The sequence below is a fragment of the Melozone crissalis genome, unplaced genomic scaffold (assembly GCF_028551555.1).
Source record: "Melozone crissalis strain CALT ecotype California unplaced genomic scaffold, PUWL_Pcris_2 ptg000223l_1, whole genome shotgun sequence".
NCBI lineage: Eukaryota > Metazoa > Chordata > Aves > Passeriformes > Passerellidae > Melozone > Melozone crissalis.
The window spans coordinates 99,249-114,574 of NW_026535986.1; positions in this window are offsets into that span (position 1 = coordinate 99,249).

A 15,326-nucleotide genomic window follows, 5' to 3' on the forward strand; every position below is an offset into this window, starting at 1 on the left:
TAAAGACGAAGGCACGGTGCTCTGCAGAGCTAAGCACCGCTCCCGGGCCTCTTTCGGCAGAAGGCGCACACCGCAGAGCACTGTGAGCGGCAGAATCGTCTTTGCGCGAAGAAGCAGCTTCTTCGTCTCCGGGAGCCGGAGAGAGCGGCAACTTCGCAAAGGTGATGAAACAAGCTGTACAACAGTGCGATTGTGTGCGCAGCTTGCCAACTGAGAGAAAACAGTACCTGACCACTCTCCTGCCTTTTCTATTCACATGAACATTCGATTGCAAGCTGTTTTGGACAACTTTCTTTCTCTTCGTGCAAAACACTCTGCAGACCTCCGTGCAGCCTCTAGAAGACGATGGGAGATGTTTTCTGTGCTGGCACAGTTTCTCCTTTCCAGACAGAGTGGAAAAGCTTTTTGCTAAGATGTAGACGAGAAGAGAGGCTAAAGACGAAGGTACGGTGCTCTGCAGAGCTAAGCACCGCTCCCGGGCGTCTTTCGGCAGAAGGCGCACACCGCAGAGCACTGTGAGCGGCAGAATCTTCTTTGCGCGAAGAAGCAGCTTCTTCGTCTCCGGGAGCCGGAGAGAGCGGCAACTTCGCAAAGGTGATGAAACAAGCTGTACAACACTGCGATTGTGTGCGCAGCTTGCCAACTGAGAGAAAACAGTACCTGACCACTCTCCTGCCTTTTCTATTCACATTAACATTCGATTGCAAGCTGTTTTGGACAACTTTCTTTCTCTTCTTGCAAAACACTCGGCAGACCTCCGTGCAGCCTCTAGAAGACGATGGGAGATGTTTTCTGTGCTGGCACAGTTTCTCCTTGCCAGACAGAGTGGAAAAGCTTTTTGCTAAGATGTAGACGAGAAGAGAGGCTAAAGACGAAGGTACGGTGCTCTGCAGAGCTAAGCACCGCTCCCCGGGCCTCTTTCGGCAGAAGGCGCACACCGCAGAGCACTGTGAGCGGCAGAATCGTCTTTGCGCGAAGAAGCAGCTTCTTCGTCTCCGGGAGCCGGAGAGAGCGGCAACTTCGCAAAGGTGATGAAACAAGCTGTACAACACTGCGATTGTGTGCGCAGTTTGCCAACTGAGAGAAAACAGTACCTGACCACTCCCTGGCCTTTTCTATTCACATGAACATTCGATTGCAAGCTGTTTTGGACAACTTTCTTTCTCTTCTTGCAAAATACTCGGCAGACCTCCGTGCAGCCTCTAGAAGACGATGGGAGATGTTTTCTGTGCTGGCACAGTTTCTCCTTGCCAGACAGAGTGGAAAAGCTTTTTGCTAAGATGTAGACGAGAAGAGAGGCTAAAGACGAAGGTACGGTGCTCTGCAGAGCTAAGCACCGCTCCCGGGCGTCTTTCGGCAGAAGGCGCACACCGCAGAGCACTGTGAGCGGCAGAATCGTCTTTGCGCGAAGAAGCAGCTTCTTCGTCTCCGGGAGCCGGAGAGAGCGGCAGCTTCGCAAAGGTGATGAAACAAGCTGTACAACACTGCGATTTTGTGCGCAGCTTGCCAACTGAGAGAAAACAGTACCTGACCACTCTCCTGCCTTTTCTATTCACATGAACATTCGATTGCAAGCTGTTTTGGACAACTTTCTTTCTCTTCTTGCAAAACACTCGGCAGACCTCCGTGCAGCCTCTAGAACACGATGGGAGATGTTTTCTGTGCTGGCACAGTTTCTCCTTGCCAGACAGAGTGGAAAAGCTTTTTGCTAAGATGTAGACGAGAAGAGAGGCTAAAGACGAAGGTACGGTGCTCTGCAGAGCTAAGCACCGCTCCCGGACCTCTTTCGGCAGAAGGCGCACACCGCAGAGCACTGTGAGCGGCAGAATCGTCTTTGCGCGAAGAAGCAGCTTCTTCGTCTCCGGGAGCCGGAGAGAGCGGCAGCTTCGCAAAGGTGATGAAACAAGCTGTACAACACTGCGATTGTGTGCGCAGCTTGCCAACTGAGAGAAAACAGTACCTGACCACTCTCCTGCCTTTTCTATTCACATGAACATTCGATTGCAAGCTGTTTTGGACAACTTTCTCTCTCTTCTTGCAAAACACTCGGCAGACCTCCGTGCAGCCTCTAGAACACGATGGGAGATGTTTTCTGTGCTGGCACAGTTTCTCCTTGCCAGACAGAGTGGAAAAGCTTTTTGCTAAGATGTAGACGAGAAGAGAGGCTAAAGACGAAGGTACGGTGCTCTGCAGAGCTAAGCACCGCTCCCGGGCCTCTTTCGGCAGAAGGCGCACACCGCAGAGCACTGTGAGCGGCAGAATCGTCTTTGCGCGAAGAAGCAGCTTCTTCGTCTCCGGGAGCCGGAGAGAGCGGCAACTTCGCAAAGGTGATGAAACAAGCTGTACAACACTGCGATTGTGTGCGCAGCTTGCCAACTGAGAGAAAACAGTACCTGACCACTCCCTGGCCTTTTCTATTCACATGAACATTCGATTGCAAGCTGTTTTGGACAACTTTCTTTCTCTTCTTGCAAAATACTCGGCAGACCTCCGTGCAGCCTCTAGAACACGATGGGAGATGTTTTCTGTGCTGGCACAGTTTCTCCTTGCCAGACAGAGTGGAAAAGCTTTTTGCTAAGATGTAGACGAGAAGAGAGGCTAAAGACGAAGGTACGGTGCTCTGCAGAGCTAAGCACCGCTCCCGGGCGTCTTTTGGCAGAAGGCGCACACCGCAGAGCACTGTGAGCGGCAGAATCGTCTTTGCGCGAAGAAGCAGCTTCTTCGTCTCCGGCAGCCGGAGAGAGCGGCAGCTTCGCAAAGGTGATGAAACAAGCTGTACAACACTGCGATTTTGTGCGCAGCTTGCCAAGTGAGAGAAAACAGTACCTGACCACTCTCCTGCCTTTTCTAATCACATGAACATTCGATTGCAAGCTGTTTTGGACAACTTTCTTTCTCTTCTTGCAAAACACTCGGCAGACCTCCATGCAGCCTCTAGAACACGATGGGAGATGTTTTCTGTGCTGGCACAGTTTCTCCTTGCCAGACAGAGTTGAAAAGCTTTTTGCTAAGATGTAGACGAGAAGAGAGGCTAAAGACGAAGGTACGGTGCTCTGCAGAACTAAGCACCGCTCCCGGACCTCTTTCGGCAGAAGGCGCACACCGCAGAGCACTGTGAGCGGCAGAATCGTCTTTGCGCGAAGAAGCAGCTTCTTCGTCTCCGGGAGCCGGAGAGAGCGGCAGCTTCGCAAAGGTGATGAAACAAGCTGTACAACACTGCGATTGTGTGCGCAGCTTGCCAACTGAGAGAAAACAGTACCTGACCACTCTCCTGCCTTTTCTATTCACATGAACATTCGATTGCAAGCTGTTTTGGACAACTTTCTTTCTCTTCTTGCAAAATACTCGGCAGACCTCCGTGCAGCCTCTAGAACACGATGGGAGATGTTTTCTGTGCTGGCACAGTTTCTCCTTGCCAGACAGAGTGGAAAAGCTTTTTGCTAAGATGTAGACGAGAAGAGAGGCTAAAGACGAAGGTACAGTGCTCTGCAGACCTAAGCACCGCTCCCGGACCTCTTTCGGCAGAAGGCGCACACCGCAGAGCACTGTGAGCGGCAGAATCGTCTTTGCGCGAAGAAGCAGCTTCTTCGTCTCCGGGAGCCGGAGAGAGCGGCAACTTCGCAAAGGTGATGAAATAAGCTGTACAACACTGCGATTGTGTGCGCAGCTTGCCAAGTGAGAGAAAACAGTACCTGACCACTCTCCTGCCTTTTCTATTCACATGAACATTCGATTGCAAGCTGTTTTGGACAACTTTCTTTCTCTTCTTGCAAAATACTCGGCAGACCTCCGTGCAGCCTCTAGAACACGATGGGAGATGTTTTCTGTGCTGGCACAGTTTCTCCTTGCCAGACAGAGTGGAAAAGCTTTTTGCTAAGATGTAGACGAGAAGAGAGGCTAAAGACGAAGGTACGGTGCTCTGCAGAGCTAAGCACCGCTCCCGGGCCTCTTTCGGCAGAAGGCGCACACCGCAGAGCACTGTGAGCGGCAGAATCGTCTTTGCGCGAAGAAGCAGCTTCTTCGTCTCCGGGAGCCGGAGAGAGCGACAACTTGGCAAAGGTGATGAAACAAGCTGTACAACACTGCGATTGTGTGCGCAGCTTGCCAACTGAGAGAAAACAGTACCTGACCACTCTCCTGCCTTTTCTATTCACATGAACATTCGATTGCAAGCTGTTTTGGACAACTTTCTTTCTCTTCTTGCAAAACACTCGGCAGACCTCCGTGCAGCCTCTAGAACACGATGGGAGATGTTTTCTGTGCTGGCACAGTTTCTCCTTGCCAGACAGAGTGGAAAAGCTTTTTGCTAAGATGTAGACGAGAAGAGAGGCTAAAGACGAAGGTACGGTGCTCTGCAGAGCTAAGCACCGCTCCCGGACCTCTTTCGGCAGAAGGCGCACACCGCAGAGCACTGTGAGCGGCAGAATCGTCTTTGCGCGAAGAAGCAGCTTCTTCGTCTCCGGGAGCCGGAGAGAGCGGCAGCTTCGCAAAGGTGATGAAACAAGCTGTACAACACTGCGATTGTGTGCGCAGCTTGCCAAGTGAGAGAAAACATTACCTGACCACTCTCCTGCCTTTTCTATTCACATGAACATTCGATTGCAAGCTGTTTTGGACAACTTTCTCTCTCTTCTTGCAAAACACTCGGCAGACCTCCGTGCAGCCTCTAGAACACGATGGGAGATGTTTTCTGTGCTGGCACAGTTTCTCCTTGCCAGACAGAGTGGAAAAGCTTTTTGCTAAGATGTAGACGAGAAGAGAGGCTAAAGACGAAGGTACGGTGCTCTGCAGAGCTAAGCACCGCTCCCGGGCCTCTTTCGGCAGAAGGCGCACACCGCAGAGCACTGTGAGCGGCAGAATCGTCTTTGCGCGAAGAAGCAGCTTCTTCGTCTCCGGGAGCCGGAGAGAGCGGCAACTTCGCAAAGGTGATGAAACAAGCTGTACAACACTGCGATTGTGTGCGCAGCTTGCCAACTGAGAGAAAACAGTACCTGACCACTCCCTGGCCTTTTCTATTCACATGAACATTCGATTGCAAGCTGTTTTGGACAACTTTCTTTCTCTTCTTGCAAAATACTCGGCAGACCTCCGTGCAGCCTCTAGAACACGATGGGAGATGTTTTCTGTGCTGGCACAGTTTCTCCTTGCCAGACAGAGTGGAAAAGCTTTTTGCTAAGATGTAGACGAGAAGAGAGGCTAAAGACGAAGGTACGGTGCTCTGCAGAGCTAAGCACCGCTCCCGGGCGTCTTTTGGCAGAAGGCGCACACCGCAGAGCACTGTGAGCGGCAGAATCGTCTTTGCGCGAAGAAGCAGCTTCTTCCTCTCCGGCAGCCGGAGAGAGCGGCAGCTTCGCAAAGGTGATGAAACAAGCTGTACAACACTGCGATTTTGTGCGCAGCTTGCCAAGTGAGAGAAAACAGTACCTGACCACTCTCCTGCCTTTTCTAATCACATGAACATTCGATTGCAAGCTGTTTTGGACAACTTTCTTTCTCTTCTTGCAAAACACTCGGCAGACCTCCGTGCAGCCTCTAGAACACGATGGGAGATGTTTTCTGTGCTGGCACAGTTTCTCCTTGCCAGACAGAGTTGAAAAGCTTTTTGCTAAGATGTAGACGAGAAGAGAGGCTAAAGACGAAGGTACGGTGCTCTGCAGAACTAAGCACCGCTCCCGGACCTCTTTCGGCAGAAGGCGCACACCGCAGAGCACTGTGAGCGGCAGAATCGTCTTTGCGCGAAGAAGCAGCTTCTTCGTCTCCGGGAGCCGGAGAGAGCGGCAGCTTCGCAAAGGTGATGAAACAAGCTGTACAACACTGCGATTGTGTGCGCAGCTTGCCAACTGAGAGAAAACAGTACCTGACCACTCTCCTGCCTTTTCTATTCACATGAACATTCGATTGCAAGCTGTTTTGGACAACTTTCTTTCTCTTCTTGCAAAATACTCGGCAGACCTCCGTGCAGCCTCTAGAACACGATGGGAGATGTTTTCTGTGCTGGCACAGTTTCTCCTTGCCAGACAGAGTGGAAAAGCTTTTTGCTAAGATGTAGACGAGAAGAGAGGCTAAAGACGAAGGTACAGTGCTCTGCAGACCTAAGCACCGCTCCCGGACCTCTTTCGGCAGAAGGCGCACACCGCAGAGCACTGTGAGCGGCAGAATCGTCTTTGGGCGAAAAAGCAGCTTCTTCGCCTCCGGGAGCCGGAGAGAGCGGCAGCTTCGCAAAGGTGATGAAACAAGCTGTACAACACTGCGATTGTGTGCGCAGCTTGCCAAGTGAGAGAAAACATTACCTGACCACTCTCCTGCCTTTTCTATTCACATGAACATTCGATTGCAAGCTGTTTTGGACAACTTTCTCTCTCTTCTTGCAAAACACTCGGCAGACCTCCGTGCAGCCTCTAGAACACGATGGGAGATGTTTTCTGTGCTGGCACAGTTTCTCCTTGCCAGACAGAGTGGAAAAGCTTTTTGCTAAGATGTAGACGAGAAGAGAGGCTAAAGACGAAGGTACGGTGCTCTGCAGAGCTAAGCACCGCTCCCGGGCCTCTTTCGGCAGAAGGCGCACACCGCAGAGCACTGTGAGCGGCAGAATCGTCTTTGCGCGAAGAAGCAGCTTCTTCGTCTCCGGGAGCCGGAGAGAGCGGCAACTTCGCAAAGGTGATGAAATAAGCTGTACAACACTGCGATTGTGTGCCCAGCTTGCCAAGTGAGAGAAAACAGTACCTGACCACTCTCCTGCCTTTTCTATTCACATGAACATTCGATTGCAAGCTGTTTTGGACAACTTTCTTTCTCTTCTTGCAAAATACTCGGCAGACCTCCGTGCAGCCTCTAGAACACGATGGGAGATGTTTTCTGTGCTGGCACAGTTTCTCCTTGCCAGACAGAGTGGAAAAGCTTTTTGCTAAGATGTAGACGAGAAGAGAGGCTAAAGACGAAGGTACGGTGCTCTGCAGAGCTAAGCACCGCTCCCGGGCCTCTTTCGGCAGAAGGCGCACACCGCAGAGCACTGTGAGCGGCAGAATCGTCTTTGCGCGAAGAAGCAGCTTCTTCGTCTCCGGGAGCCGGAGAGAGCGACAACTTGGCAAAGGTGATGAAACAAGCTGTACAACACTGCGATTGTGTGCGCAGCTTGCCAACTGAGAGAAAACAGTACCTGACCACTCTCCTGCCTTTTCTATTCACATGAACATTCGATTGCAAGCTGTTTTGGACAACTTTCTTTCTCTTCTTGCAAAACACTCGGCAGACCTCCGTGCAGCCTCTAGAACACGATGGGAGATGTTTTCTGTGCTGGCACAGTTTCTCCTTGCCAGACAGAGTGGAAAAGCTTTTTGCTAAGATGTAGACGAGAAGAGAGGCTAAAGACGAAGGTACGGTGCTCTGCAGAGCTAAGCACCGCACCCGGACCTCTTTCGGCAGAAGGCGCACACCGCAGAGCACTGTGAGCGGCAGAATCGTCTTTGCGCGAAAAAGCAGCTTCTTCGTCTCCGGGAGCCGGAGAGAGCGGCAACTTCGCAAAGGTGATGAAACAGGCTGTACAACACTGCGATTGTGTGCGCAGCTTGCCAACTGAGAGAAAACAGTACCTGACCACTCTCCTGCCTTTTCTATTCACATGAACATTCGATTGCAAGCTGTTTTGGACAAGTTTCTTTCTCTTCTTGCAAAACACTCGGCAGACCTCCGTGCAGCCTCTAGAACACGATGGGAGATGTTTTCTGTGCTGGCACAGTTTCTCCTTGCCAGACAGAGTGGAAAAGCTTTTTGCTAAGATGTAGACGAGAAGAGAGGCTAAAGACGAAGGTACGGTGCTCTGCAGAGCTAAGCACCGCTCCCGGGCGTCTTTCGGCAGAAGGCGCACACCGCAGAGCACTGTGAGCGGCAGAATCGTCTTTGCGCGAAGAAGCAGCTTCTTCGTCTCCGGGAGCCGGAGAGAGCGGCAGCTTCGCAAAGGTGATGAAACAAGCTGTACAACACTGCGATTGTGTGCGCCGCTTGCCAACTGAGAGAAAACAGTACCTGACCACTCTCCTGCCTTTTCTATTCACATGAACATTCGATTGCAAGCTGTTTTGGACAACTTTCTCTCTCTTCTTGCAAAACACTCGGCAGACCTCCGTGCAGCCTCTAGAACACGATGGGAGATGTTTTCTGTGCTGGCACAGTTTCTCCTTGCCAGACAGAGTGGAAAAGCTTTTTGCTAAGATGTAGACGAGAAGAGAGGCTAAGGACGAAGGTACGGTGCTCTGCAGAGCTAAGCACCGCTCCCGGGCCTCTTTTGGCAGAAGGCGCACACAGCAGAGCACTGTGAGCGGCAGAATCGTCTTTGCGCGAAGAAGCAGCTTCTTCGTCTCCGGGAGCCGGAGAGAGCGGCAACTTCGCAAAGGTGATGAAACAAGCTGTACAACACTGCGATTGTGTGCGCAGTTTGCCAACTGAGAGAAAACAGTACCTGACCACTCCCTGGCCTTTTCTATTCACATGAACATTCGATTGCAAGCTGTTTTGGACAACTTTCTTTCTCTTCTTGCAAAATACTCGGCAGACCTCCGTGCAGCCTCTAGAACATGATGGGAGATGTTTTCTGTGCTGGCACAATTTCTCCTTGCCAGACAGAGTGGAAAAGCTTTTTGCTAAGATGTAGACGAGAAGAGAGGCTAAAGACGAAGGTACGGTGCTCTGCAGAGCTAAGCACCGCTCCCGGACCTCTTTCGGCAGAAGGCGCTCACCGCAGAGCACTGTGAGCGGCAGAATCGTCTTTGCGGGAAGAAGCAGCTTATTCGTCTCCGGGAGCCGGAGAGAGCGGCAGCTTCGCAAAGGTGATGAAACCAGCTGTACAACACTGCGATTTTGTGCGCAGCTTGCCAACTGAGAGAAAACAGTACCTGACCACTCTCCTGCCTTTTCTATTCACATGAACATTCGATTGCAAGCTGTTTTGGACAACTTTCTTTCTCTTCTTGCAAAACACTCGGCAGACTCCGTGCAGCCTCTAGAACACGATGGGAGATGTTTTTTGTGCTGGCACAGTTTCTCCTTGCCAGACAGAGTGGAAAAGCTTTTTGCTAAGATGTAGACGAGAAGAGAGGCTAAAGACGAAGGTACGGTGCTCTGCAGAGCTAAGCACCGCTCCCGGACCTCTTTCGGCAGAAGGCGCACACCGCAGAGCACTGTGAGCGGCAGAATCGTCTTTGCGCGAAGAAGCAGCTTTTTGGTCTCCGGGAGCCGGAGAGAGCGGCAGCTTCGCAAAGGTGATGAAACAAGCTGTACAACACTGCGATTGTGTGCGCAGCTTGCCAACTGAGAGAAAACAGTACCTGACCACTCTCCTGCCTTTTCTATTCACATGAACATTCGATTGCAAACTGTTTTGGACAACTTTCTTTCTCTTCTTGCAAAACACTCGGCAGACCTCCGTGCAGCCTCTAGAACACGATGGGAGATGTTTTCTGTGCTGGCACAGGTTCTCCTTGCCAGACAGAGTGGAAAAGCTTTTTGCTAAGATGTAGACGAGAAGAGAGGCTAAAGACGAAGGTACGGTGCTCTGCAGAGCTAAGCACCGCTCCCGGGCGTCTTTCGGCAGAAGGCGCACACCGCAGAGCACTGTGAGCGGCAGAATCGTCTTTGCGCGAAGAAGCAGCTTCTTCGTCTCCGGGAGCCGGAGAGAGCGGCAGCTTCGCAAAGGTGATGAAACAAGCTGTACAACACTGCGATTTTGTGCGCAGCTTGCCAACTGAGAGAAAACAGTACCTGACCACTCTCCTGCCTTTTCTATTCACATGAACATTCGATTGCAAGCTGTTTTGGACAACTTTCTTTCTCTTCTTGCAAAACACTCGGCAGACCTCCGTGCAGCCTCTAGAACACGATGGGAGATGTTTTCTGTGCTGGCACAGTTTCTCCTTGCCAGACAGAGTGGAAAAGCTTTTTGCTAAGATGTAGACGAGAAGAGAGGCTAAAGACGAAGGTACGGTGCTCTGCAGAGCTAAGCACCGCTCCCGGACCTCTTTCGGCAGAAGGCGCACACCGCAGAGCACTGTGAGCGGCAGAATCGTCTTTGCGCGAAGAAGCAGCTTCTTCGTCTCCGGGAGCCGGAGAGAGCGGCAGCTTCGCAAAGGTGATGAAACAAGCTGTACAACACTGCGATTGTGTGCGCAGCTTGCCAACTGAGAGAAAACAGTACCTGACCACTCTCCTGCCTTTTCTATTCACATGAACATTCGATTGCAAGCTGTTTTGGACAACTTTCTCTCTCTTCTTGCAAAACACTCGGCAGACCTCCGTGCAGCCTCTAGAACACGATGGGAGATGTTTTCTGTGCTGGCATAGTTTCTCCTTGCCAGACAGAGTGGAAAAGCTTTTTGCTAAGATGTAGACGAGAAGAGAGGCTAAAGACGAAGGTACGGTGCTCTGCAGAGCTAAGCACCGCTCCCGGGCCTCTTTCGGCAGAAGGCGCACACCGCAGAGCACTGTGAGCGGCAGAATCGTCTTTGCGCGAAGAAGCAGCTTCTTCGTCTCCGGGAGCCGGAGAGAGCGGCAACTTCGCAAAGGTGATGAAACAAGCTGTACAACACTGCGATTGTGTGCGCACTTTGCCAACTGAGAGAAAACAGTACCTGACCACTCTCCTGCCTTTTCTATTCACATGAACATTCGATTGCAAGCTGTTTTGGACAACTTTCTTTCTCTTCTTGCCAAACATTCGGCAGACCTCCGTGCAGCCTCTAGAACACGATGGGAGATGTTTTTTGTGCTGGCACAGTTTCTCCTTGCAAGACAGAGTTGAAAAGCTTTTTGCTAAGATGTAGACGAGAAGAGAGGCTAAAGACGAAGGTACGGTGCTCTGCAGAGCTAAGCACCGCTCCCGGACCTCTTTCGGCAGAAGGCGCACACCGCAGAGCACTGTGAGCGGCAGAATCGTCTTTGCGCGAAGAAGCAGCTTCTTCGTCTCCGGGAGCCGGAGAGAGCGGCAACTTCGCAAAGGTGATGAAACAAGCTGTACAACACTGCGATTGTGTGCGCAGCTTGCCAACTGAGAGAAAACAGTACCTGACCAGTCTCCTGCCTTTTCTATTCACATGAACATTCGATTGCAAGCTGTTTTGGACAACTTTCTTTCTCTTCTTGCAAAACACTCGGCAGACCTCCGTGCAGCCTCTAGAACACGATGGGAGATGTTTTCTGTGCTGGCACAGTTTCTCCTTTCCAGACAGAGTGGAAAAGCTTTTTGCTAAGATGTAGACGAGAAGAGAGGCTAAAGACGAAGGTACGGTGCTCTGCAGAGCTAAGCACCGCTCCTGGACCTCTTTCGGCAGAAGGCGCTCACCGCAGAGCACTGTGAGCGGCAGAATCGTCTTTGCGCGAAGAAGCAGCTTCTTCGTCTCCGGGAGCCGGAGGGAGCGGCAACTTCGCAAAGGTGATGAAACAAGCTGTACAACACTGCGATTGTGTGCGCAGCTTGCCAACTGAGAGAAAACAGTACCTGACCTCTCTCCTGCCTTTTCTATTCACATGAACATTCGATTGCAAGCTGTTTTGGACAACTTTCTTTCTCTTCTTGCAAAACACTCGGTAGACCTCCGTGCAGCCTCTAGAACACGATGGGAGATGTTTTTTGTGCTGGCACAGTTTCTCCTTGCCAGACAGAGTGGAAAAGCTTTTTGCTAAGATGTAGACGAGAAGAGAGGCTAAAGACGAAGGTACGGTGCTCTGCAGAGCTAAGCACCGCTCCCAGGCCTCTTTCGGCAGAAGGCGCACACCGCAGAGCACTGTGAGCGGCAGAATCGTCTTTGCGCGAAGAAGCAGCTTCTTCGTCTCCGGGAGCCGGAGAGAGCGGCAACTTCGCAAAGGTGATGAAACAAGCTGTACAACACTGCGATTGTGTGCGCAGCTTGCCAACTGAGAGAAAACAGTACCTAACCACTCTCCTGCCTTTTCTATTCACATGAACATTCGATTGCAAGCTGTTTTGGACAACTTTCTTTCTCTTCTTGCAAAACACTCGGCAGACCTCCGTGGAGCCTCTAGAACACGATGGGAGATGTTTTCTGTGCTGGCACAGTTTCTCCTTGCCAGACAGAGTGGAAAAGCTTTTTGCTAAGATGTAGACGAGAAGAGAGGCTAAAGACGAAGGTACGGTGCTCTGCAGAGCTAAGCACCGCTCCCGGGCCTCTTTCGGCAGAAGGCGCACACCGCAGAGCACTGTGAGCGGCGGAATCGTCTTTGCGCGAAGAAGCAGCTTCTTCGTCTCCGGGAGCCGGAGAGAGCGGCAACTTGGCAAAGGTGATGAAACAAGCTGTACAACACTGCGATTGTGTGCGCCGCTTGCCAACTGAGAGAAAACAGTACCTGACCACTCTCCTGCCATTTCTATTCACATGAACATTCGATTGCAAGCTGTTTTGGACAACTTTCTTTCTCTTCTTGCAAAATACTCGGCAGACCTCCGTGGAGCCTCTAGAACACGATGGGAGATGTTTTCTGTGCTGGCACAGTTTCTCCTTGCCAGACAGAGTGGAAAAGCTTTTTGCTAAGATGTAGACGAGAAGAGAGGCTAAAGACGAAGGTACGGTGCTCTGCAGAGCTAAGCACCGCTCCCGGGCCTCTTTCGGCAGAAGGCGCACACCGCAGAGCACTGTGAGCGGCAGAATCGTCTTTGCGCGAAGAAGCAGCTTCTTCGTCTCCGGGAGCCGGAGAGAGCGACAACTTGGCAAAGGTGATGAAACAAGCTGTACAACACTGCGATTGTGTGCGCAGCTTGCCAACTGAGAGAAAACAGTACCTGACCACTCTCCTGCCTTTTCTATTCACATGAACATTCGATTGCAAGCTGTTTTGGACAACTTTCTTTCTCTTCTTGCAAAACACTTGGCAGACCTGCGTGCAGCCTCTAGAACAAGATGGGAGATGTTTTTTGTGCTGGCACAGTTTCTCCTTGCCAGACAGAGTGGAAAAGCTTTTTGCTAAGATGTAGACGAGAAGAGAGGCTAAAGACGAAGGTACGGTGCTCTGCAGAGCTAAGCACCGCTCCCGGGAGTCTTTCGGCAGAAGGCGCACACCGCAGAGCACTGTGAGCGGCAGAATCGTCTTTGCGCGAAGAAGCAGCTTCTTCGTCTCCGGGAGCCGGAGAGAGCGGCAACTTCGCAAAGGTGATGAAACAAGCTGTACAACACTGCGATTGTGTGCGCAGCTTGCCAACTGAGAGAAAACAGTACCTGACCACTCTCCTGCCTTTTCTATTCACATGAACATTCGATTGCAAGCTGTTTTGGACAACTTTCTCTCTCTTCTTGCAAAACACTCGGCAGACCTCCGTGCAGCCTCTAGAACACGATGGGAGATGTTTTCTGTGCTGGCACAGTTTCTCCTTGCCAGACAGAGTGGAAAAGCTTTTTGCTAAGATGTAGACGAGAAGAGAGGCTAAAGACGAAGGTACGGTGCTCTGCAGAGCTAAGCACCGCTCCCGGGCGTCTTTCGGCAGAAGGCGCACACCGCAGAGCACTGTGAGCGGCAGAATCGTCTTTGCGCGAAGAAGCAGCTTCTTCGTCTCCGGGAGCCGGAGAGAGCGGCAACTTCGCAAAGGTGATGAAACAAGCTGTACAACACTGCGATTGTGTGCGCAGCTTGCCAACTGAGAGAAAACAGTACCTGACCACTCTCCTGCCTTTTCTATTCACATGAACATTCGATTGCAAGCTGTTTTGGACAACTTTCTTTCTCTTCTTGCAAAACACTCGGCAGACCTGCGTGCAGCCTCTAGAACACGATGGGAGATGTTTTTTGTGCTGGCACAGTTTCTCCATGCCAGACAGAGTGGAAAAGCTTTTTGCTAAGATGTAGACGAGAAGAGAGGCTAAAGACGAAGGTACGGTGCTCTGCAGAGCTAAGCACCGCTCCCGGGCGTCTTTCGGCAGAAGGCGCACACCGCAGAGCACTGTGAGCGGCAGAATCGTCTTTGCGCGAAGAAGCAGCTTCTTCGTCTCCGGCAGCCGGAGAGAGCGGCAACTTCGCAAAGGTGATGAAACAAGCTGTACAACACTGCGATTGTGTGCGCAGCTTGCCAAGTGAGAGAAAACAGTACCTGACCACTCTCCTGCCTTTTCTATTCACATGAACATTCGATTGCAAGCTGTTTTGGACAACTTTCTTTCTCTTCTTGCAAAACACTCGGCAGACCTCCGTGCAGCCTCTAGAAGACGATGGGAGATGTTTTCTGTGCTGGCACAGTTTCTCCTTTCCAGACAGAGTGGAAAAGCTTTTTGCTAAGATGTAGACGAGAAGAGAGGCTAAAGACGAAGGTACAGTGCTCTGCAGAGCTAAGCACCGCTCCCGGGCGTCTTTCGGCAGAAGGCGCACACCGCAGAGCACTGTGAGTGGCAGAATCGTCTTTGCGCGAAGAAGCAGCTTCTTCGTCTCCGGGAGCCGGAGAGAGCGGCAACTTCGCAAAGGTGATGAAACAAGCTGTACAACACTGCGATTGTGTGCGCAGCTTGCCAACTGAGAGAAAACAGTACCTGACCACTCTCCTGCCTTTTCTATTCACATGAACATTCGATTGGAAGCTGTTTTGGACAACTTTCTTTCTCTTCTTGCAAAACACTCGGCAGACCTGCGTGCAGCCTCTAGAACACGATGGGAGATGTTTTCTGTGCTGGCACAGTTTCTCCTTGCCAGACAGAGTGGAAAAGCTTTTTGCTAAGATGTAGACGAGAAGAGAGGCTAAAGACGAAGGTACGGTGCTCTGCAGAGCTAAGCACCGCTCCCGGGGCTCTTTCGGCAGAAGGCGCACACCGCAGAGCACTGTGAGCGGCAGAATCATCTTTGCGCGAAGAAGCAGCTTCTTCGTCTCCGGGAGCCGGAGAGAGCGGCAACTTCGCAAAGGTGATGAAACAAGCTGTACAACACTGCGATTGTGTGCGCAGCTTGCCAAGTGATAGAAAACAGTACCTGACCACTCTCCTGCCTTTTCTATTCACATGAACATTCGATTGCAAGCTGTTTTGGACAACTTTCTTTCTCTTCTTGCAAAACACTCGGCAGACCTCCGTGCAGCCTCTAGAACACGATGGGAGATGTTTTCTGTGCTGGCACAGTTTCTCCTTGCCAGACAGAGTGGAAAAGCTTTTTGCTAAGATGTAGACGAGAAGAGAGGCTAAAGACGAAGGTACGGTGCTCTGCAGAGCTAAGCACCGCTCCCGGGAGTCTTTCGGCAGAAGGCGCACACCGCAGAGCACTGTGAGCGGCAGAATCGTCTTTGCGCGAAGAAGCAACTTCTTCGTCTCCGGGAGCCGGAGAGAGCGGCAACTTCGCAAAGGTGATGAAAC